Raw genomic sequence first — 22,758 nt, 5'->3', positions numbered from 1 at the left:
TAGAGTCTATGACAATTTCCAAACCCAACACAGGAAAAAGGAGCCCTGCTGGGGGGCCACTCTTCATCCGGGGTTGAGAAGAAGGGGTCTGCCAGCTGGACCCCATCATTACTGACCAAACGGTCCCCTGACGTTGGGGGCCTCAGTCACCTCTTCTGTGCACTGCTCCTGGGAATGAAGAAGGTCTGGCCCCCAACTTTAAGGTTATGAAGCTTATGAAAATAAATGAGCAGGGTCTATGCAGGGCAGTGCGGGTGATGGGAATGTTAGCAAATTGGGGGAAACACACGCCTTGGAAAGAGCACCCAGACTCAGCTCTAAGGATGATTACTATATGGAAACTGGGGCCCAGTGCTGCAGCTGCTTTGGGAGGGAGACTGATTAACCTGTATTCCTATGCGAAATATCTGAATTTTTAAATATAATCAACTCATAGCTTTCAAACAATGCAGACCAAACACCATAAACTTGCAGGCAGGATTCCCCCTGCCATGTTTCAATCTCTTTAAATGAAAGGGCGGTTGCCAGCACAAGAGTAAGGATGTTATTTCCAGGTCCTTGACATTTTTTTTTTTGCCAATCAGCTGGGTCAATTAAACAGACAAGTAAATTAACCAGCTACTCTGTGCCACTGACCCCAGCAAACAACATGATCCTCAATGACGTGGTTGAGAGAAAAAGGCAGAAACAGAGAGAGTGTCCTGTTTAATAACAGCAGAGATGAAGAGCTGTCCGTGGAACCATGCCAACGATATCACTAAATGTGTCCTCCACGCAGTCCTGATGCTCAGGCTAAGGAACTAGGGGGATCAATGTGGGGTGAAGCTGCCATAGAGTCCTCACTAAATGGGGAGGGTTTGAGGCTTAAGGACTAGATAAAAGAAAGCCACAGACATTTACTGGTATCAGGCCACGTGCAAAATGCTTTATAAAGGATTTCTTCATTTAATGTTCACAATTCCAACTTACAACTCACTCACTGTGAAGGCACTGCCTTTAGCTTTGGAAAGGCCTTGTAAGAGAAGGCAGGGCATCCCAGGCAGGAAGAATGGGCCTGAGCAACAGCAGGGAGGTAGTAAGGGGTCAAACAAGCCTGCGAGCCAGAGGGGAGAGGACAGCCTGTGTGTGCCATGCAGGTTTTCTCTGTGCCTTTGCAGGTGTTTGACGCCAAGATGCCAGAGGTGGCCACAGCCCTGAGGCTGCACTCCCTTGATCTGAAGCCTCAGGGAAGAGAGATTAGCTGAGGGAAGAAGTCCACACAGGAGGGACAAGGGTCAGACCACAGTCCTGAGGACCAGAGGGGCAGAATGCAGAAAGGTCCCTGTCCCCAGGCTGGAATACAGCCCACCAAGAGAAGGCATGAATATTCATCACTTTGGGGAAGCTGCTGAGTATTTGTAGGCATTCAGCAACTTGGACTCCACTGGGAAGAATTCTCCCCACCCCCAGAAGGGAAGTGGTGTGGGTAGGGTGGGGATGTTGGATTCAGGCAGAGATCTGGATTCCAACAACCCACCCAGAATGCCTAAGTGGCCTACAGCTATTCTCTGAGCTTAGAGCCAAAGGAATCCCCCAAAGACAGAGTCGAAGGTGATGGGTGAGGAGAGGGAGAGGAGCAGGGAGTGTAGTCAGGGGAGGATGGAAATGAAAAGCTACTTTTCCTTTAGGTAAAGCTTTGAGAAGCAGCTATGATATTCAGAAAGCTGCCTCTGCAATGCTTGACCTCAGTAAGAGGAAGTGTTCAGAGAGGGACCCTGCCACTGTATCAGAACCAATGATAAGAAGGCTCTCAAGGGCCAAATTGAGATTATAATCACCAACCTGGACTGACCAACATTTGGCCCATTTTGACAGAAAGGTTCCCACTGGAAATACTAAATTGCCCTCAGATAATTCTTGCAGGGTCTTTTTATGCACGCATTAACCTAATTTTTAAAAAGTACTAAACTCACATTTTCTAAACACCAGTTCTATAAAACCCAGGTCCCACCTAACGTGCCATGAAAACTGATTCCACAGTCAAAAATATCTGGGGCATTACCTGTGTACAAATTTTCGCCTCTTGGAAATTTCCAATGGATATTAACATGATAAAGGCTCTGAGAAGTCCTACAGTCAAAAAACTTCCCATACTGCCTTTAGCACAATATTTCCCAGACATGTTTGACCAGGGTACTTCTTTCTGAACATCTACTAAGATGGAGCACATTTGGGAAATGCACCTCTAGATTTAAAGCGGATGTTCAGAAGATAATGAGTTCCATAAAATCAACAGCTGCTCTCTGGTACTACTTCCTATTTGTTATGGGTTTAATGTTTGTGTTTCCCTCAAAATTCATGTGTTGAAGTCCTAATCTTCAATGTCTGTGGAGGTGGGACCTTTGGGAAGTAATTAGGTTTAAATAAGGTCATGGTGGGTGGTCCTCAAGTTGGGATTAGTGCCCTTATTAGAAAAAAACAGAGCTCTCTCCCTCTCTCTCTCTCTCCCTACCTCTCTCCTTCTCTCCTACCGTTCTTCCACTTCTCTCTCTCCCCCTCCCTCTCTCCCCTATTCTCTCCCCTCCCTCTCTCCCCTATTCTCTCTCTCCCCCTCCCTCTCTCCCCTATTCTCTCCCCTCCCTCTCTCCCCTATTCTCTCTCTCCCCCTCCCTCTCTCCCCTATTCTCTCCCCCTCCCTCTCTCTCTCCCCTATTCTCCCCTTCTCTCCCTCCCTCCCTCTCTCTCTCTCTCCCTCTCTCTCTCCCCTATTCTCCCCATCTCTCTCTCCCTCTCTCCTATTCTTCCATCTCTCTCTCATCGCTCATGCTCATGCAAGGACACCTCATGGAGACGGCCATTTGCAAGCCAGCAAGAGTTCTCACCAGAACCCAACCATGCTGGCACCTTGATCTCATAATTACCAGTCTCCAGAACTATAAGAAATAAATGTTTGTTAGTTAAGCCACCAATCTACAGGGTTTTGTTATAGCAGCTTCCACTAAGACACCATTTATTTAGGTTTTCCAGTAAAAAATATTTTAGCCCTGCACTAAACCCTGCTAATAAAAAATAAAAACACAATTCCCAACTCACAAGCAGCTCACATTCTGGTGGGAAAGGCAGACAAAACATCAGCCTTGGAGTTGGCATGGTTAGTGCTCAAATGGCAGGGGCCAGAGGAAGTCTTTGTAATAAATAAGACTAGCATCAGGAGGGAGTGCTTCCTGGAGGAAGATAAACAAAAGCTGACTTTTAGACAGCAGGATGTGAGAAAAGCCTTCCAGGTAAGACTAAGAAGGCACAAAGATGCAGAGAAAACAAATCACGGTGAATCTCTGAACTGCCAATGGCTAGCTATGGCAAGAGTGAGCGAACATGTGGGCTGGAGTCAGAGCTGGGGAGGGAGTCAGAGGTGCGGTCAGGAATCCCATCAAGTCCTCTCTGTTCTCCTAATACCCTGTCAAGTTTCTAGGATCTGGAAACAAAGGCATGGCCCTCCTAAGTTTGCATCTCTTCTTTCCATTATCTTCCCAGCCTATGAATTCTAATGTTCACCCTTCATCAGCCTTAATGTCACCTCAATCTGGCTTTTTTTTTTAGCTCCCTTGGGTCATTCCTGGCGATAGCTGCAGATGACTTTTCCCTGTTTTAGGGAGGACCCAGGAATGAAATTGCAAGGCATTCGAGGCATGACTGCTGTCTTAAAGCATCCTAGCTAGTATCTGAAACAGGAGGCTGGCTGTGATCTTCAGCATGCATCCTAATCAGAGCTCCTCCCAGCTGAGGCATGCTGGCTCCAGTCTCTGGATGCCTAGAATCCACTCTGCTTGTTTCCAGTGTGTGACCCAGCCTGGGCTGATCAGAGCTCCTGGAATTTGGCCACAGCGATCAGTCCAGAGAAGGGCACACGGTTCCAGCCAGACCCACAGGGGTCCTGCCCTAAGAACCTTCCGGAACAAACACCAAGGAGGACTCTTGGTTCTCCGACTGCAAAACTGTAAGGACATTGTGCCAGTGTGCCAGAGCTCCATCAAAAGGTGACACGAGGGGTGAAGCTACCAGGCAGAGAGACGTGAGATAACATTTGGAGAGTGACAGCCAGCCAGTGGGCTCTGGTCCCGGTGACCTTTAACACCATCCCTGTATCATGATGAGTCTTCTCATCATTGATGCTTACTTGGTTTTTCCTTATTCCACTTTGCTTCAAGTTTCTGTCTGTGGTAACCTTGAGAGTCCCCAAAAGCCAGGTTCCTCCAGGGAGGAAGTGGTCAGATCCCAAGAAGCCACACACAGCCCCTGGCATGATTTCTAGAATTCTTTGGAGACACTTGGGATGTCATCACAAAGAAGTGAAGACAGTATCTCTTCTTCACAGTGTGATGACAGATCCTCTGGGGTGGAGTGTATAATAAGCTCCAGAATTGGAAAGAAGAGGGTTCTGATCTCATTTCCATCTCTTCTTAACTCTGAGACCTTCAGTTCTTTAAATCCTTTCCCTCAGTACAAATGCAGATGACTAACACCCACCTCACAGGGTTTGGAGGAAAACATAAAGATGCTGGAGAAAGACCTTGCCCAGCACAGAGTACAACATCGAGCAATGTGGATTTTCTTTTCCTTTTCTTCCTTTCTCGCTCTCTTTTTTAAAATCACCTTCCTGTCTCTTACATTCAGTCAATGCCTCTTTCTCCATCTGGGCCATTTTGCAGTCTGCTTGTTTATTTTTTGCTTTGGTTGTGCCTCGCGTAGCATGTGGGATCTCAGTTCCCGACCAGGGCTGGAAACTACGTCCCCTGCAGTATAGTGCAGAGTCTTAACCACTGGACCACAAGGGAAGGCCCTGTTAATTCTCTTGTGTTTCTAATTCTGCTATGGAAGCCCAACTCATCAGCACGCCAACTCCAGGAGAGGAGGAGCCGGAACCAAGAGCCTTTACAGCCTGAGCAAAAGAGCAGTGACAGCTGGCCCTCACTGGTCCTACCTGCCTACTTCTACATCTCTTTCTGCTTTCTATTGCCTCAGCAAAGAAAAGTGAGTTGCAACAACAACAACAAAAGTCTTCCTCTAAAATGTAACTTTCCCTGTCATGCATGTAACGCTAATACCTTTTGCTCTCTCTATACCTTTTGATGGTCTTTTCTCCCTGGTTGGGTTCATGATGGTACAATTACTGATACATGGATAAATGTATATCCATCTTAGATGGAAAATGCCTCCAAGGGAGAGGTTGGGTCTGCGTATTCCACTCCCTGCAGAGCTCAGCAGGACATCAGAGACAATGATGGTAGTGACAGTAAAGCTGGAGTTCGTGTCTTATCGTCTATGGGAAGAATTAAGAAAATGGAGAGGAACACGCTGAGCTCTTACTATGAGACAGAAAATAGGTTCATGATGAAAATATATCATCACCCTCCACTGTCTCTACAACCCTGGCTATTATATCCTTTCAATTATTGGACATTGAAGGTCAGAAAGGAAAAATTATGTATGCACACGGCACGGTTGGTCTACGATACTCTGACCATGTGTGTGGCTGTCTCACTTCCCACCTCTAGCACACGGGCTGATTAAGGGGTCAGGCAGATGGGGTTCTCAGCTTCACCACTGACACATTAGCTTGAGCAAATTCTTTATCATCACTGAGTTCATTTCTTCTTCAACAAATGGAATAGTTATACCTACCTCACAAGATAATGCTGAAGAGCAAATGAGATCATAAAGATGATCTTTTCTGGTCACCTGATGTGAAGAGCCAACTCATTGGAAAAGACCCTGATGCTGGGAAAGATTGACGGCAGGAGGAGAAGGGAGCAACAGAGGATGAGATGGTTGGATGTCATCATCGACTCAATGGACTTGAGTTTGAGCAAACCCTGGGAGATGGGGAAGGACAGGGAAGCCTGGTGTGCTGCAGTCTACAGGGTTGAAAAGAGTCAGACACAACTTGGAGACTGAAGAAAAACAACAATAGAGGTGATAGGGTTTAGGGTAATGCCTGCTACTTTCTAAACACCTAAACACTTTCTAAACAGCTGCTGTGACATGGCTGTGTTATTTATCATTGTTCCACTATACCTTCTTGCCTTTTCAGGTTCACAGAGTAAACACTATTTTGGAAAAGGTAATTTTCCTTCTGTTTTCAACCTGAGATATCTACAGTTACACTGGTGATGTCTGTGGACCCATCACTTTGCCCACATTCACGGTAGAAGTTCAGGGAGTCTGGATCTGGCGTGGGGCTGCCCCAAAGCCAAAAGAACTGCTCCCAGAGAGTGCAAGAGCTAAGGCTGCCCTTCCACCCTGCCTGCCGCAGAGCTGGCGGCGTCCACCTCCCCCATGAGGATGCCACATGGACCCTGTTTTCCCTCTGGCAATCAGCACTGCACAGGCAACGCAGACCATGAAACAAGCTTTTTATCACCCAGGACTTTTTCTCTTGGGCTTTCTCTTGCTCTCTTAGCTTTCCCAACACAACAAAGCAGTCCTGGGTCCACTCCAACAGCCACCCCACAACAAGTGAGGATGCAAGAAAACAAGGCCCCCCTCACTTCTTGAGCTTTCCACATTTCTTGTGACTTGGGTGCTCACATGTTCCCTTTCAACAGCCCTTCTGCAGAGAGAGGCAAAGCCGAGAAAAACCCTCTCCCAATGCCAACGCCTACATCCTTCTTTTTTGCTGAGAGGCAACAAGGCTTAGCTGAAAGAAGACAGAGCCTGGAGCCAGACAGGCAAGGTATGAACCCTAATCCTGCAACTTCCTCACCAAATGACCTTGGGCAAAACAGTTCACCTTTCAGAGCCTCAGTGTTTCCTTCAGCCACATGGGTTCATAATCCCTACTAAGCCACACAGCTGTTGAGAGAAGCCACATAAACAGAAGCAGAAGCACCACAGAGCAAGTGATAACCGTACTGTTGCCATCACACTTCCTCACCATGGAGTTGAATTGTCTGAAAAAAGAAAGCTACGGGGAGTGATCTAAATCAATCTCTCCATTTCCGTATAAAAGATTTGTCAGAAGGTTCTTCTTTTGGTGAAGCAAGGATCAGCAACATTTTTCTGTGAAGGGCCACATCATAAGTATTTTTGGCTTTGAGGGCCATACAGTTTCCTGCCAAGAACTAAGGCCCTCTGCTGCTGGGGCACAAATAGGGCCACAGACAGTATGAAAGTGAGTGGCTGTGGCTGTGTGCCAATAAAGCTTTATTTACAAGCAGGTGGCAGCGGGTTGGAGGGGTCTGCAGGCTCTAGTTTGTCCACCTCGGCCTTAGCTGTTTAGAATTGGGAGCTGGGGAAAAGCATCTGCCTTGCCAAGCAAACCGGAATGCGTTGAGAGAGTCAGAGCCCATGCCAGCCACCAGAATTCCCTCTCTGCCTCTGAGACACCGGAGGTTTAGATTTATGGGCATGGCAATTTGTTCCACGTGATTCTGCCCATAATTACAGCAGCAGCCATTAGGTAAATGATCTGGCCCTTCCCCTGAGTAACGCTTCCCCCACTGAAACAAATGGAGGGTGCACTGCTCTCCCATAGTGAAGCATATTATTTGCCTCATCACACAAGGAAAATGCAGCAGCTCTGAGCTATTAGTCTATCACTGCAGTAATCAGACGGCCAGGAGCCAGAAGTAATTTACAACAGGGAAGTAAACAGGGCCCCAGATAAATAAATAAGAGGCCCAGGCTGGTCTGGGGCCTGAAAAGATTAAGTAAGGAGAATATCTAGCAAGAGATTTAGTGCTAAGTGAGCTAGGACCAGAGCAGCCTCCTACAGAGAAATCAAATTATATCACTGAAAAGAGATATTATTGAAGCCCCTCATGCTGAGATGGGAAATCAGCACTTCTTGGGAGGGGAGGGTTGCCATCATTAGCATAGCAACTGGGGATTCCACACTGAAGTCTGGCTAATTAACTGCAGGTAAATGCTTATAGACGACAGGTAAGCAGGGTGCAGTGTTCATGCCCACCAGGAAAAGCTGGTCAGTTCCTCAGCAGCCGCTGGCTTACAAGTAACAGGCTGGGGTCTTTTTTCTTAAATGAACAGCCTCCTTATTAAAGATGTGTCCTCAGAGGTAACTAGCTGGAATGGGGAAAAAGTGATGCTGAAGTGGATACCAAGCTGACTGTGGGTTTTTAACTTCTGAAATTCTTAAAAGGAGATGGGGATTCAGACGCACCATGCTGCTTGCCCCTGGGAAGGCTGCAAGGTCTGAGAAGCAGCCCTCGTCCATCACCCCCACCCTCTAAGAGGACTTCCTCTTCACTTCCTTTTGATGGTACCCTTCCAACGCCAGGATGGAAACCGTAGGGGATCAGCCTCTGCATCCTCCTCTTGTTGCCTATTTTGTTGATTGATTTCTTGCAAGGACTCTCAAATAAGGTTGATTCTTTGGATTCCCTTCCTCAAGTAGGTCATGACAATAACCACATACTCGAGACAACCCTTTCACAGGTAAGAACTGCTCATCCTTACTTGGATGAGCAAATCTATCACCAAGATCACCTCTCTCAAGTGAATATCTTTGCTCTTAAAAGAGAAACTGCTACCCAGACAGGCTGACCCCTGGAAACCCCCAATCCTTAATTCCTTGTAAGTCAATGATCCTTCTTCCATGATTTCTCTTCTCTGCCACTTACTGACAAATTATGGCAAAGGTAAGAATGTATCTTGCTTGGGCCGTGCCCACAGCCCTGGACTAGGAGTCCCAGGGCTGGGGTTTGTGAGTTCCCTACTGCACAGTACCGCAGTTTCTCCAGCTGCAAAAATAAAGACCTATTTCTAGAAATTCTAGAAAAGCCATCTAGCCCTGGGATTCTGTGAAGATGATGCTCTTGCCGCCTGAGGGGCTGCTGTATAGACAGGGGTTGACACTACAGAACGGAGGGGCGTGTGTGTGATCGGAACTTCTTCCCTCTGCCTTGGGGAGCAACCAGAAAAAGACAAAAACAAACCAGAGATCAACTTTCCCCCAAAGATTCCTGCTGTTGCTCTTTCTTTTCCTTGCCCCTTCACTGAGTCTTTATCTTCACCGTCTCTGTTCCATGTTTACTATTTGGTGACTGTTGTTCTTTTTTCTCCTTCCCTCTCTTTCTCATACTTGGGGTTCTTCCTTCCTCTCCACCCTATGATTCCATCCCCACATTCGTCTAAGGGAAAGACACCTCGTTTCCCCATGACATGGAATTAAGTGTAGTAACTGGGTCTCTCTTCTCATCAAGGCAGCAGTACAGTGAGTCTGGAAGGCTTGCCTTCCCAGGGCAGCACTGGTGAATGCGAATTGATGTCAGGTTTGCAGAAAGGAGAAGTGGCAGATAGGGGCAGAGGCCTGGGTAAGGGAAAAGGGGAACAAACAGTAGGTTGGTGCTATAGCTACGCCAGTCAGAAACCCAGAGAGAGTCCGTTTGGAAAACATTAATATTTTGATGTTCCAGTGTGGTTCTGGTTCAATTATTTCAGAAGACATGGTTGACTTCAGGTTTGGACTAATTCACCAGATGTCTCTCAAACAACCTCTGGTTTACATCTCAGATCAAGAAAAAAAAATAATTGGAGGTTTAGGTCAATGCTCAGTAAATGAGTGTGATCTATTCTTTTTTCATACTAAGATTAGGGTTTGTTTTGAGTCCCCACAGGTCTCAAAGGCTTTCTGGAAAGCCTTCACTGAGCTGAGGCTTCCAATAGCTAGACAATTCCTTTCAGTGCCCATTAGAAGTAAAAAAAAAAAAAAAAAAATCAGTGAGGCCTGAAGATGAAGCAAACACAATTTATCTTTTCATTTCATTGTATCACAGAATATTATTCCCAGGTCTTTGAAATAAGCATCAAAAAGTAACATTCCCTCCCCAGCTCTCAGTCCCAGACACTGGCTCGCATCAGCCAGCAGAGGCGCCCAGCATGAGCTTTCTCTCTCTTTGGTGGGAGTCTGAATCCCACCCTAGTGGCCCTTGAGGCCAGCTCACACCTGCGCTGCAAGGCCTATCTGTGTGCGGATGGGCTCATCCCAGGGCGGCCCTCTCACGACCCCACGATGAGTCCTTCTAGTTTTTAAACCTGAGTGATTTGTCTTGCAAAGAGTAAAATAAACAGAGTCTAGAAACTAGGGGAAGAAGTCCAATGTGTTAGTCTTATCCTCACTCTTGTGTATGTGCAATATTATCGAGTGTGCGTCTATGTCCATGAGTGCATATATGTAGCTCAGTCATGCCCAACTCTTTGCAACCCCGTGGACTGTACCCCACCAGGCTCTTTTGTCCATGCGATTCTCCAGGCAAGAATACTGGAGACGGTTGCCATGCCCTTCTCCAGGGGATCTTCCTGACTCAGGGATCGAACCCAGGTCTCCTCCTTTGCAGGCGGATTCTTTACTGTAAAGCTACCAGGGAAACCATATATGTGCACATATGCTATTAAATATTATTGGGGACTTTTTTAGAGCAATGAGCAGATAGTGTTGGTCTGGAGCAGAAGGTGCCTTTGATTATATACTGCGAGCAAAAAGCAGACTGTGGAAAGTCCAAGTTCCTTCTCTCATTCACTCCTTTATAGAATACTTACCCAGTGCCCACTCCATGTTAGGTGCAGTGGTAGCCAATTACAGAGTCAACAAGTCAAAATCCCAGCTCTCAGGAAGCTTACAGTTTTCTGGGGGATGCGCAAGCAGAAAGCAAATAAATAAATGGACAAAAGAATTCTGGGTAGTGATAAGTGTTATGAAGAAAATAAAACCAGGTCATGTTATAGACAGTGACTAGTAAGGAAGGGATGCTACTGTGGGTAGGGTGACCAGGAAAGGCTCTCTAAGGGAGTGAACAGGCCAAGGCCATGAGCTGAGAAAGGGACGGGGTGTGGGAGCATTAGGAAGAAGGCCCCGGAGGCTGCAGCATGGTGGAAGTGGGACGCGTGTCCAAGGATGGCACTAAGGATGGCGGGGCCAGACTGTGTAATGTGGGAGCTTGCGGTTATTCTTAGGATGATATGAAGTCACTGAAGGTTTACTGGGGGAATGAAATCTGATTTGACTGAAAACAATCATGGTAACTGTCGAATGGATGATGAATGATGAGGGAACACGAGTAGAAGCAGGAAGATTTAGTGGGGAGGTCCTTGCAATCATCTCATGGAGAAAGGACGGTGGCACGTACTAGGGTGATGACAACAGACGACACCTAGTGACAGACTCTACCGGGTTGTCTCACCACTCCTATCAGTGACTCTCCACTCAGGGGGAGCCTGGCAAGTAGGGCACTTCCTGGGCAATGAGTCTGTCACTGCTGCTGCTTCTCCAACCTCATTAGGCGTAATGACCGCCCAGCCTTCACTCTCACTCACACAAAGGAAGAGCATGCACAGGGCAGGAGCTCTGCAGAGAACGTCAGCGGTGGGAGCCATAGCCATTATTTCCCAAGGTAAGTCTGTCCATCCAGCAGCTGGGCCCTCGGCAACTAGTGGTGACAAAGCTCTGCTCTGTGCTGCAACGTGGAGTGACCATCCCTGCAGGTCTGGGGAGAAGCCTGGCCCAGGCACATCTCTTCCAGGGAACAGAGGAGCTCTCTCTGGAGGCCAGAAAACATTTACACTAATAATTTACTGTCTCTGACACAGAGCTGCCATACCATCTCTGTGCACCAAAAACACCAATTATATGAGCCAAGGAGACAAAGCGTCTCCTGTCCCACCGCCGCGGCCGCGGTCCTGACCCCTGGGCCTCCTCACAGCGTCTCAATAATGCGAGCGCATTTAAAAGTGAGTATCGTGCACTAGAGGGGAATTGTATCTGCGTTCCGATTCTGCAGTCTATGAGGGATCTTCATTTATCTGTCTGAGATTCTTACAGAAGGGTCTTACTGTGTCTGTGTGTGGTATGATGGGCATGTGATTTGCTTCTGAAATAAAAGGGGGAGTGGAGCGGGAGATACAAAGACACAGGAAGCAGATGACGGGCCGTGATATTAATAACATGGATGACCCAGCCTTTCTTTCTCTATTGCTACCATTGATTTTCATTTCTTTCTGAACATCCTGATCTATGGCTCAGAGTTTCGTAAATTCCAAATTCAATGAAATTGAGACGGAGGGGATCAGTCCTTGGCTACCCTTTTACCCTCTTAGAAATGCAGTTTTTTCCCTTAGACAGAGCATCCTGACCTCTCAAAGTCAAGATGCTTCCTCCCTGCTGAGAGAAATGTTGGCATGATTCTATGTATATTTTAATCAAAAGCTGACTCATTGATGAGAAATTTGAGTCCAGAGCCCTAGACATGCTAATGAGAGACCAAACTATCAGCTCCCCAGCTGAACCCTCCACTTCGCCAACCATGGGGAGGACTTTGGGCTACATAACAGGCAGCGCCGATCAAGACAAATCCAGACTTTCAAGCAGGCTACAACACCACAAGCAGGGTGAGGAGAATTAGAGAAGGAATGATGGAAAGAAAGGAACATCATGAATAAAACATTAAAATATTATTCTAAACCATGAATCAGAAACTCAGGCCCAGCACAACCACATTCAGGCAAGGAGCGTGAAATTTACTTAAACTTCTCCATTTCTGTTTGGTTTGGACAGTACTGTGTTATCATAGTTTTGCTGTTGTTAATACTGTGTCAACACTTTCATTACAAGCTTTAGGCTCCAGGATTTGTAAACGGACTGCAAACTTTACAAATGGAAACTGATGCTCAAAATCCAGGATCCCTAGGACAGCCTGAAGAAAGTCACTATTACAGACTTTTGTGTATGTGTATAATTCAAAATTAGGATAGAATTTGGGACATCAAATTAAAATGCTCTTTGTCCCCTGGAGGGATTCCCAAGTGGTGGCTGAAAATGAGAGACGATTAGGCCCTTTAGAAAGGTTTCTGTTGATACTGAATGTGATTCGAGAACAAATAGGTCAAGACTATGAGATGCGGGTACAGTAGCATCATTTAGGCAATTGAAGAATGTGTGCCTGGGGTCTCCCCATGTCAACAAGGTGGATATATTTCTATATGCAGTGTGACATTTCCCTTACATGTTCAAGTACCCTGAGAGTTTCTAACCCTAGATAAGGAGGAGGAGGTCCAAAGGTATGGGCGAAGGCTGGCCTCTGATTGTCATCTTCAGCAAAGGGCTATATTGCCAGCAGACATCATGGTCTCTATTTGAGCACCGTTGGTGATGTTCACACAGCCTGGCCAAGCCTGGCCAGCTCCACCACATGCCACAGGGAGCTGAGAATAGCACACGTTCTTCTGCAGAAAGTTTCCACCTGTGCAGGTGGGTCCCGGCCCAGGAAGCCTGAGAAGGAGCCAGGTGGCGAAGAGCCCGTGCTCATACCCTCTGGGCTGGGATGACACCTGTCTGCACTCTGGACTCAGCATCCAACAACCAGCACGTGGTGGTACACACACACACTAGGCGCTCAGCGGATGCTTGAACTGTCCCTGGTCACACGGTCTTTTCTCCACCTGGGAACTGGGCAAGAATGTCCCCAGTAGGGAACTGACCATGTGCCAGGGATCACCCTGGGAGTGTGCTTGATTTTTCTATTTTCCCACAGATGGACCAAGGCTTTTGGCTTTGCAAGAACTCAACCTCTTCTTGCCATCAGCTGTTTCATACTCACCAACTCACCATCTGAGCAGATTCATGAGGTTTCCTAAGCCCTTTCCCATGTACCCCTCTCTCCCTTCATTCTTCCTCTTCCTGTAGCAATTCAGTTGGCCCCCAGGCTTCCAGCCATCACCAGGGTCCTGGGCTTTTCATCAAAGGTTGGTCTGACTTCCCCCAAGGGTGGCTCTCCCATCCTGCCCCATGGCCTCACTCTCAAATGTTAACCCTTTCCACACAGCCTCGGAAAAGCATCTTGGAACCCCCACTAAGTAGAGCAGCAAAAACCTTTACCTTCGAACCAAAGAAAATACTAAATCCATGAAGTCACTTAAGCCATGCTTCCAAAGAGGGAGAGACTCAAAATGTTTTATACAGCAACCTATAAGAAACTCATTTTGTGGGATGTTTCACATTCCAGCCCATGCTTATTCCCCCATATATCCCTGCCAGTAATATCAACCAGATGTGGCAAAGAAGTCTGTGCAGAATTGTAAAAATTACAAGCATATTCTGTAATTCCAAAGCATTGTAAAGTCACAGCCTGGTTTTCTTTCTTAAAAAAAGAAATGTAAAAACTTTCCAAGCTGGCAGAATGTTCTCAAATATAAGTATTGCCTGATCACTTTAGAAGATTCTCCTGCTGGCCCAAAGGAAGGGCTAAAGAACTAGAAAACGTAAAACCTCACTCTATCTCTGGTAAATTGTAGGGAACTTAGAAAGGTACTTGCAAACATGTGCTTAAGTCTATAAATTCTCTTTTAATGTTTCAAGTCTTAATATCCTAGATCTCAGATACGAGCATAGGTTCATATATGTTCATATAAGCATAAAAGTACAAACCCTGAGTCTTGAAAGCTTCAGAGTTCCATGACCTCTCTTATTTTCCCCTCCCCCTATCACCCACCTATCGTTTTTTTCAAGATGTATTTCAGCACCAGCAGCACAAAAACAGAAAAATATACAGAACTGGGGGTCAGAACAACCTGGGTTTATTCCTAGTGAGTTAGCTAAACTCATGCCTCAGTTTCATCATCTGTGTACTGGGCACAAACACACCTACCTTGAAGGAGGACCAAAGAAGATGGCAAATACATATGGTGTGTAGCGCACAGTAGGTGCTTATGAAATGTTTGTGCCTTCTCTACTCCCCAGTCTGTAAAATAACAGGGTTGTGCTAGATAAGTGTTCCCCAAAATACACCCCACAGGTGAGTGAGCTACACCGGAACCATCTACTTACACAGTTAAATCCTTAGGTTCATTCCAGATCTAATGAACTGGAGTCCTTGGGGACATGGCCTGGGAATCAACCTTTTAACTAGGACTTAAAAGGGTTTTTTTTTTTTTTTCTATAGGCCAGTCTAAGAACCACTGCAATCTGGATCCATGCTCTGCAAAGTGTGGTCAAGTAGAAATGCAGAGTCCTAGGTCCCACCCTAGACCTCCAGAACCAGAGTCCACATTTTAACCAGATTTCCAGGTATTCAGATGCGCAGTCAAGGTTGAAAAATGCTGGTCCAGATAACTTTTACTTCTAGCCCTGTTATTCGACAGGATGAGTCTATAAGGCAATTCAAAGTATTACCCTTACAATCAACTGTGTGAACAAGGCCACAGGCTTCTGTGCTCGCTTAGATAAAGTCTCAGTGAAGGGAGAACAGAAACTTTGCCTGACTTCTTTCCCTCGCTCCAGCTTCAGGCACTACAGTGAGCGCGACTCACAGAAAACAGAAACCCCAAGAGTGCCAGGGTACCCACTGCAATCCATTATCTGTCCCCACGTCTTCAAGCACGTGATGAAGCCTGTCATAAAGCGAAGGAAGGCTGGCCTGGCCGCAGGGCTCGGGGTAGGGGGTGCTGGAGGAGAAAGCAGAGTTCCGGGGGCAAGGATTCTCTCCCTGAGACTGAGGCAGCCATGCCCCTGGAAAATGTGACCCCATGCCAGCGGTGGTGAGGCTGCTCTCACCGCCTGCCCCTGTCTCTGAAGGCTGGGCCAGCCCAGAAGCGGGACAGGTCTCCCGGATCCAGCTCCAGGCAGGCAGTCTCTGAAGCCCCCACCCCCTGATGGATCGGCTTTCCCCTCATCCTATTACCCTTTTACCACATCAGATAACAGCTCTGCTGGAAAACGGAGCAGTATGCTTTTTGTTTTGTCCACTGTTTTTTCACTTTATAGCACCGTTTCACATCAGTGCAGAGTTTTATGGAGACACACATTGCATGTACTTAAGTTTTGAAGGTCAGTGCAGAATTGGAAGACTCAGGCGGCTGTGAAAGGAGCTCCGAGAAGCAAAAGGTAGAGGTGCAGGGTTCCAGTCACCCAACAAGTCTGGGCTCACGTAGGGCTTCAGAGAAATAAGAGAATTGCAGCACTAACTGAGCTTCTATCAGGTGGCACTGACACTTCAGTAACTAACCTCTCATAACTCTGGGATGGAAATTGTGGTGTGGATGTGGGCTCTGGACTCAGGCAAGCCTGAGTTTGAATTTTAGCTTTGCCAGTGACCTTGAGCAAGCTGTCTAAATCTCTAGGACTGTGCATTTATCTCTAAACTGGGGATAATGGAGTATCTAACCTCCTAAGCCTCCTGGAGGTGTATCTAAACTCCAGATAATGGAGTATCTAAACCTCCTGGTGGTGGTTTAATCGCTAAGTTGTGTCTGACTCTTGAGACTGCAAGAACTGTACCCCGCCAGGCTCCTCTGTCCATTATCCAGGCAAGAGTACTGGGGAGGGTTGCCATTGCCTTCTCCAGGGGATCTTCCAGATGGAAGGATTGAATCCTGCATTGCAAGCAGATTCTTTAGCGACTGAACCAAGGAAGAGAAGCTACCTGAAAGCAGGTCGCAGAGCGTCTGATTCACAGTAAATATGCAATAAACACTTGTGTTCATTCATTTGTTCAAGTTCCTGCCCCCAGTACTTCAAAATGCAACTCTATTTGGAGATTGGGTCTTAACGAGTTCACTAAGTTAAGTGTGGCCATCAGGGTGGGGCCCTAAGACAACATGACTGTGTCCTTATGACAAAAGGATGGGGCGTCATGGGCGAGCGTGAACAGGACACCGTAACAGGACAAGAAGACCATCAACTGCAAGGCAAGGAGAGAGGCCTCAGGAACCAGCCCTGCCAGCACTCACATCTGAAACTTCCAGGCTGTGAGCTGTGAGGACACCAATTTCTGTTATTTAAGCCATCTGGTCTGAGGTGCTTCATTGCCGCAGCCCCAGCAAACTGAGGAGCTCTGACTGGTATCCCTGCTGTCTAGGTAACCAACCAGAGGCTGAGACAGTTGAGGCCACTTGCCCAGGGTCAGTCAGCAGAGTGGGATCCCAACCCAGGTCTGGGCAGTTCCCTGACTTTTTCCTCCTCTACCGGACTGCTTCAGAGAAATCCCACACACCACAGCTAAGACCCCAAGCAGTCAAATAAATAAATATTTAAAGAAAAAAAAAAAGAAACATTAGATCACTTAGCAAAGCACAGATGCAGAAATGCAGCTTCTGGTTTGTTTGGGAATGTGCGGCATGGAGCTTCCCAGGCGGTTCAGTGGAACCCACCTGCCAATGCAGGAGACGCAAGAGATGCAGGTTCAATCCCTGGGTAGGGAAGGTCCTCTGGAGGAGAGCTTGGCAACCCATCCCAGTGTTCTTGCCTGGAGAGTGGCCAGAGGAGCCTGGTGGACTGCAGTTTATGGGGTCACAAAGAGCTGGACATCACTGAACATGCACACAGCATGGGTACTCACGGCTGTGTGATTGGGGCAAAAAATGATAACGTGAAGGAGAGGTACAAGCGAGCAGAAAATGACAGTTGAGGGGATGGCTCGCTCACTGCAAGTAAGTTCCTTGAAAACTGAGGTCTCACAACTTTTTGGGAGGAGGGCAGCAGCCCCAGTGACCTGGGGCTAAGTTGGCTGGCCACATTTCATATTGTTTTCAGCTGCCTGGCGATTAACTTCCCAAGTCTCTTGCAACTCTGCTGACCCAAGTGAGCGAGAGCACTTTAACCCCAGTGGCATTTTTTTTTTTTAAATTGCCAAATACCTCACAGGACTGTGTGGAGAATAACTGGGGGCCTCTGTCCTGCTGCTGGTACAGCTGCTTCTTCAGTCAGGCTTTAAGCCACTATCAGCTGTGTGACGGCCTCTTCCGCCATGAATCCACGAGACATGGACCAGAAGGACACCAGGGGTCTGCTCAGCCTCAGCTGGCAAAGTCAAACTCTTAAAAAGCAGTTGCGAAACTCCGTGTTCCTCTCATCCCCTTCAAAGCTCCCTAATCTGGGGAAAGGCAGACAGATTTTAATTACTGTTTTCATCTTGTCTTTTGCTTCTTTGAAGGAACTTCTGGCAACATTAACCACTTAACTTCCAAATAACCAGAAACTTTTCACTCCTTTCCCCAGTGTATAGGTAAAAGAGAAAGCTGGAAGGAGAGGCACAAAAGGAGAAATCAGTAACCTACAGACCATATAACAGGCCGTGCTCCATCCCAACCTCTCTGAATCAGACCCAGAGAGGTGAAGTAACATGCCTAAGGTCACACAGCTTGTGGGTGGCAGAGCCAGTGCAAGGGTTGGGATCGTCCCACTCCTGGTACCTCCCTCAACCCTCCTCTATTTCAGAGCCTAAACTCTTTGCCAGGTTCTCAAATGTTGACATCAGAGATGCCAAAACCCCAGCATATGCACACTCCTATCAGTTGGCCAGCAAAAGCTAACCACAGCCATTTTTCACTGAGCACTTTTTGTGTGCTATATTCAATGCTAAAGGTTGTCCCTGGGCTGTTTTCAAGTATATTACAAACACCTGGAGAAGGAGGTTCTATTATAGTCTATTTTACTGATCAAGAACATGAGACCAGAGAGGTTAAGTATTAATAATTTGCCCATGGTCTCATAACAAGTAGTTGGCAGCCCTTTAACACTTTTACTTCACTGCCATCTTCTAAGATCAGCCCTGAGTCAGGAGTGAGAGAAAACCCAGAAAGAGCAGAAATACAGCTCTGACACCTGAAAATCTTATAATCTACCTCAGGATTCAGTCAGTTCAGTCGCTCAGTCGTGTCCGACTCTTTGTGACCCCTTGGACTGCAGTACGCCAGGCTTCCCTGTCCATCACCAACTCCCAGAGTTTACTCAAACTCATGCCCATTGAGTCAGTGATGCCATCCAACCATCTCATCCTCTGTCATCCCCTTCTCCTCCCACCTTCAATCTTTCCCAGCATCAGGGTCTTTTCCAATGAGTCAGTTCTTCGCATCAGGTGGCCAAAGTATTGGAGTTTCAGCTTCAACATCAGTCCTCCCAATGAATATTCAGGATTGATTTCCTTTAGGATGGACTGGTTGGATCTCCTTGCAGTCCAAGGGACTCTCAAGACGCAGTTTCCCCCTCAGTCAGTCTCTCCCATCAGGAAACTTCCATAAGCCTCCACCATCAGAAGGCAGACAGACTGAAAACCTCAGGATTAGAGTGAGCTAGTATTTATTGAGTGCCCAAGGTAGGACAGAGACCTTGCTGGGTGTTCCACAGACCACAATGGTATCACCTAAGCCTCAGGGCACTTCTGCGCTCTAGGATGCTGTGGCTCACGCTCTGTGTACTGAAGGACAGAGTAAGAGCGTAGATACGTCACTACCATACACATGCACCAAGGAATCCGATGGTGCTGCATCTGAGGGGTGTGGGTAACCAGCCAAGGTCTGATAAAAACTCTCCTTTTAGCATATGGGGGACTTCAGGTCCCCACAATAGTTAGCACAGCGATGTAGCATGACAGAAATACTCCGCAGCAACATACATGCGCCCTCTTCTCCATTCCAGTGTATCCTGGTTGTACAACTTAACAGAGAATACTTAGGTAAGTCAGATAATTCTTCTGAGCTTTAGCAGTAGATTTAATAATGATTTTCTTTGCAGAATTGTTGTGAAGGCTGAAATCTGAGCACTGAGGCAGAATCCAAAGAGCTGCTGCTGCTTGGAAATATGAGATATACAGACAAGTAGTTTAATATCCAAGACTTAGTCTCCTTATCTATAAAATGGGCATATTAAGGCAAAGAGCTAATTGTGGCAGAATGAACGCACTGTCTTCAGAGTCAGATTACCCACATTTGTTTCCTGGCTCAGTCACTGAGTAACTATATGATGCTGGGCAAGTTCTTGGACCTCTGTGACCCTGTTTCACACCTGTGGGAAGGTACTCATAGTCCCTGCCCCCACACAGTCATTAGGTGCATCAAACTAGTTACATGTAAAGCACTCAGAAGAGCATCTGGGACGCACTGTGTTTGCTACTGTCATTACCTTGAAGTGTTATTGTGAAGACCCAAGCAATTCGACGGAAGCACAGGGGACTGCACAGACTAGATGCTCAGTAAACGTGTAGACGTCAGATGTGTTTAAGTTCGGGGTCTCTTGCTCCGTCTTCTGATAACAGAATTATTCTTTTCTTTGGGAAATCCATTCCCAGTACCCACACACCATCAGCGCCAAACAACTGGTTAATCAGAGGACATCGTCTCACCAGCCACAGTCACCTGCTCAGAGTCGGAGGTGTGACCAAGGTAAGCAGCTGACTCTCAGTTCTTTTTTGCATGACTGTCGCCAGTGACACCCTCTCCACCCTGGCAGCTAAGTTATCTCCCTCTGAGTCTTCTGCTGCTGTCTGCCATCCCGTGCACACTTCCAAGGGCTGGAGGGAGTGAGATAAAGTCCTAATAACACCACCATGCCCCTGGATCCAGTGGTTTCTAAGCCCAATCACAGGGGCTTCCCTGGTAGCTTGGTGATAAACAGTCTGCCTGCCAATGCAGGAGACACGGGTTTGAACCCTTGCTGGGAAGATCCCACACGACTCAGAGTAACTCAGCCTGTGTGCCACAACTATTGAACCTGTACTCTAGAGACCGCAAGCCAAAATGACCGAAACCCACACACCCGAGAGCCTGTGCTCCACAACAAAAAAGTCCACTGCGACGAGGGGCCTGCACACTGCAATAAGAGAGTGGCCCCTACTTGCCGCAACCAAAGAGAAGCCTGTTCAGCAGTGAAGATCCAGCACAACCAAAAATAAATAGACTTATTCAAGAAAATAAAAATAATAAATAAAGCCAACCATAACAACCACTGGCCTTCTCATGCATATGAATTAACATATTTCCCCTTTGGGTTAAACCAATTTTAGCCACATTTCTGTCACTAGTTAGTAGCAATATTATAATAACATCAGTTCCCAATAAATATCATTTCCCTTTCCCATCACAACATGTCTTAAAATATGACCCAAAAGGTATTGGAAATGCCAATTCCCCAAAAGGTATTTTTCAGATAATCATTGAATATGAAGCAGTTTTTGTCTACAGATCTAGCAAGAGAAGGTGTGTCAGAATTGCTGCTGAAACCTCATGGCAGGTTGTGGAGGAGACAGCCACCCAGCAGCCCATTTAGCATTCCTTGGAAAATGGCTCGCTGCGTCTACTGAGATTCAGTGCTCTTTTAAAACAGAGCTGGTGGCATGTGTATACACACTCATGATTGCACATTTATTGATTTCTAATTTGCCCCCTGCTTACTTCCAAAAAGGCCCTGGAGTGGCTGACAAAATAAGACAAAGACACAAGAGGGTCATTAAGAAAAATCAAAGACCAAGCCCAGAGAGAAAAAGGGATTGCTGATTATAGCTGAAACCCAGGTTAATAAAGCTGCTTCAATGACAAATATATATATTTAGCTTTCAGCTATTTGGCAGCTATTCAGAGTGTGTCCTAACGGGGTATAGGGCATCCTTCATGTCTGCAGCTCAACACCCAGCACAGAGGCCAGGCACCTGGGAGAGGCTTCCTGCATGAACGATGGATAAAAGGGTCAGAGCTCCCTGAGCACACTGCTCATACGGAGGCCTGCACCGTTTACATACCCACTCCTGAGCGCCTATGTGTGCCCCATGGGCCGAGCCAGGAGCCTGGAGAGGAGTGGGCCGTTCCGACCACGCTCTCTGGCCTGAAGCAAAAGCTCCGTGTAAAAGAGCAGCTCCTCGTCTCTTCAAGTCTCCCGTGAAAGGAGACTAGAAGCAGGCTGTGAAGATGGGAATTGCAGGAGTAACAACAGTTGTCTATGCTGATTATGTGTGCAGAGCCCTTTAAACCCTAGAAAGTGCAGGCTCAGCATAATCTCTTTGGGTTCAGAGAGCTCCCCGGTGAGGTGCATGAACGGAAGAGGGGGCCTCTCTCATTTACTGATGAGGACACTGAGGCACAGAAGACAGAGTGGCTCTCCTGACCTCTCTCAGTCAGAAAGCGGCCATGAGGCTGCCACACTGGACTCCCCACACCCTTGTGCTGCCTGCCTGGGCCTGGCACCCTGCATCTCAGAGACCTGTTATCACAGCCTGAAGCGCCTCCTCTGCCCAGATCAAGATCAGCAGGCATCTGCTGATGTCTGCGGGGAGCAGGAACCAGACACCTCCCCCAACCCCCTGCAGCAGCGGGACCCTCAGACCCTGCCCGCTCAAAGCTGCCCCACAGCCCAGCCCCACAGGCACCTTCTGTTTGCTGGAAAGTGATGCTGAGAGCCCAGGTGAATGACATACAGTCTGTATGGTTTAGTTAAAGCAGGCTGAAAGGCACAAGGTAGTGCTAGGTGGAGAGACGGCTATTAAGTGAGTGTTTAAGGAAAGAACTCTCCAGGGAAGAGGAAGGGAAAAACCAGAGTGGTTTCCCCATCTGCCCATTTGGTATTGCTTATTCAGCTCTGCCAGATACACACTGCACTTCATCCACCCTCACATCCATCACGGTGGATGAAGAGTGGAAGAGTGGAAAGGGAGGCGTACTCTTTCCCACGTTCAGTGCAGTCAGTCAGGTGAAAGGGAATGCCAGCCAGAGAGGACTGTGACGAAGTCCAGGTGCACCCAAGAGCAGGCAAGCAAGGCCACCGCGGCACTGAAACACCGGCCAACCCCAGCCTGTTCTCATTCCACCAGAGCGCCAGAAAGTATGTGTGTGTGTATAGTCTCTCACTGTGTGTACAGAGATACAATTTCCTGATTCAGAACTCATTCTTAAGTGCACATGCAAACATGTGTTTCATATTTCCCAATCTATCCTGGAGCCTACATGCATCAGTGGACCGCATACGTAGGTATCAAACATGGCCACTGGAACGGGAATGGTGACCAC

At 47.3% G+C, this 22,758-nt stretch overlaps 1 protein-coding gene across 1 annotated transcript in view; it reads right to left on the bottom strand.

Annotated features, from left to right (window-relative positions):
- Positions 1–22,758, bottom strand: part of SLIT3 (slit guidance ligand 3) — a 723,374-nt gene that overhangs the window by 572,148 nt on the left and 128,468 nt on the right. The window lies entirely within an intron of this gene.

The sequence above is a fragment of the Odocoileus virginianus genome, chromosome 14, assembly GCF_023699985.2.
Source record: "Odocoileus virginianus isolate 20LAN1187 ecotype Illinois chromosome 14, Ovbor_1.2, whole genome shotgun sequence".
NCBI lineage: Eukaryota > Metazoa > Chordata > Mammalia > Artiodactyla > Cervidae > Odocoileus > Odocoileus virginianus.
Note: the sequence above shows the minus strand (reverse complement) of the source record. Positions and strands in the feature narration are given on the sequence as shown.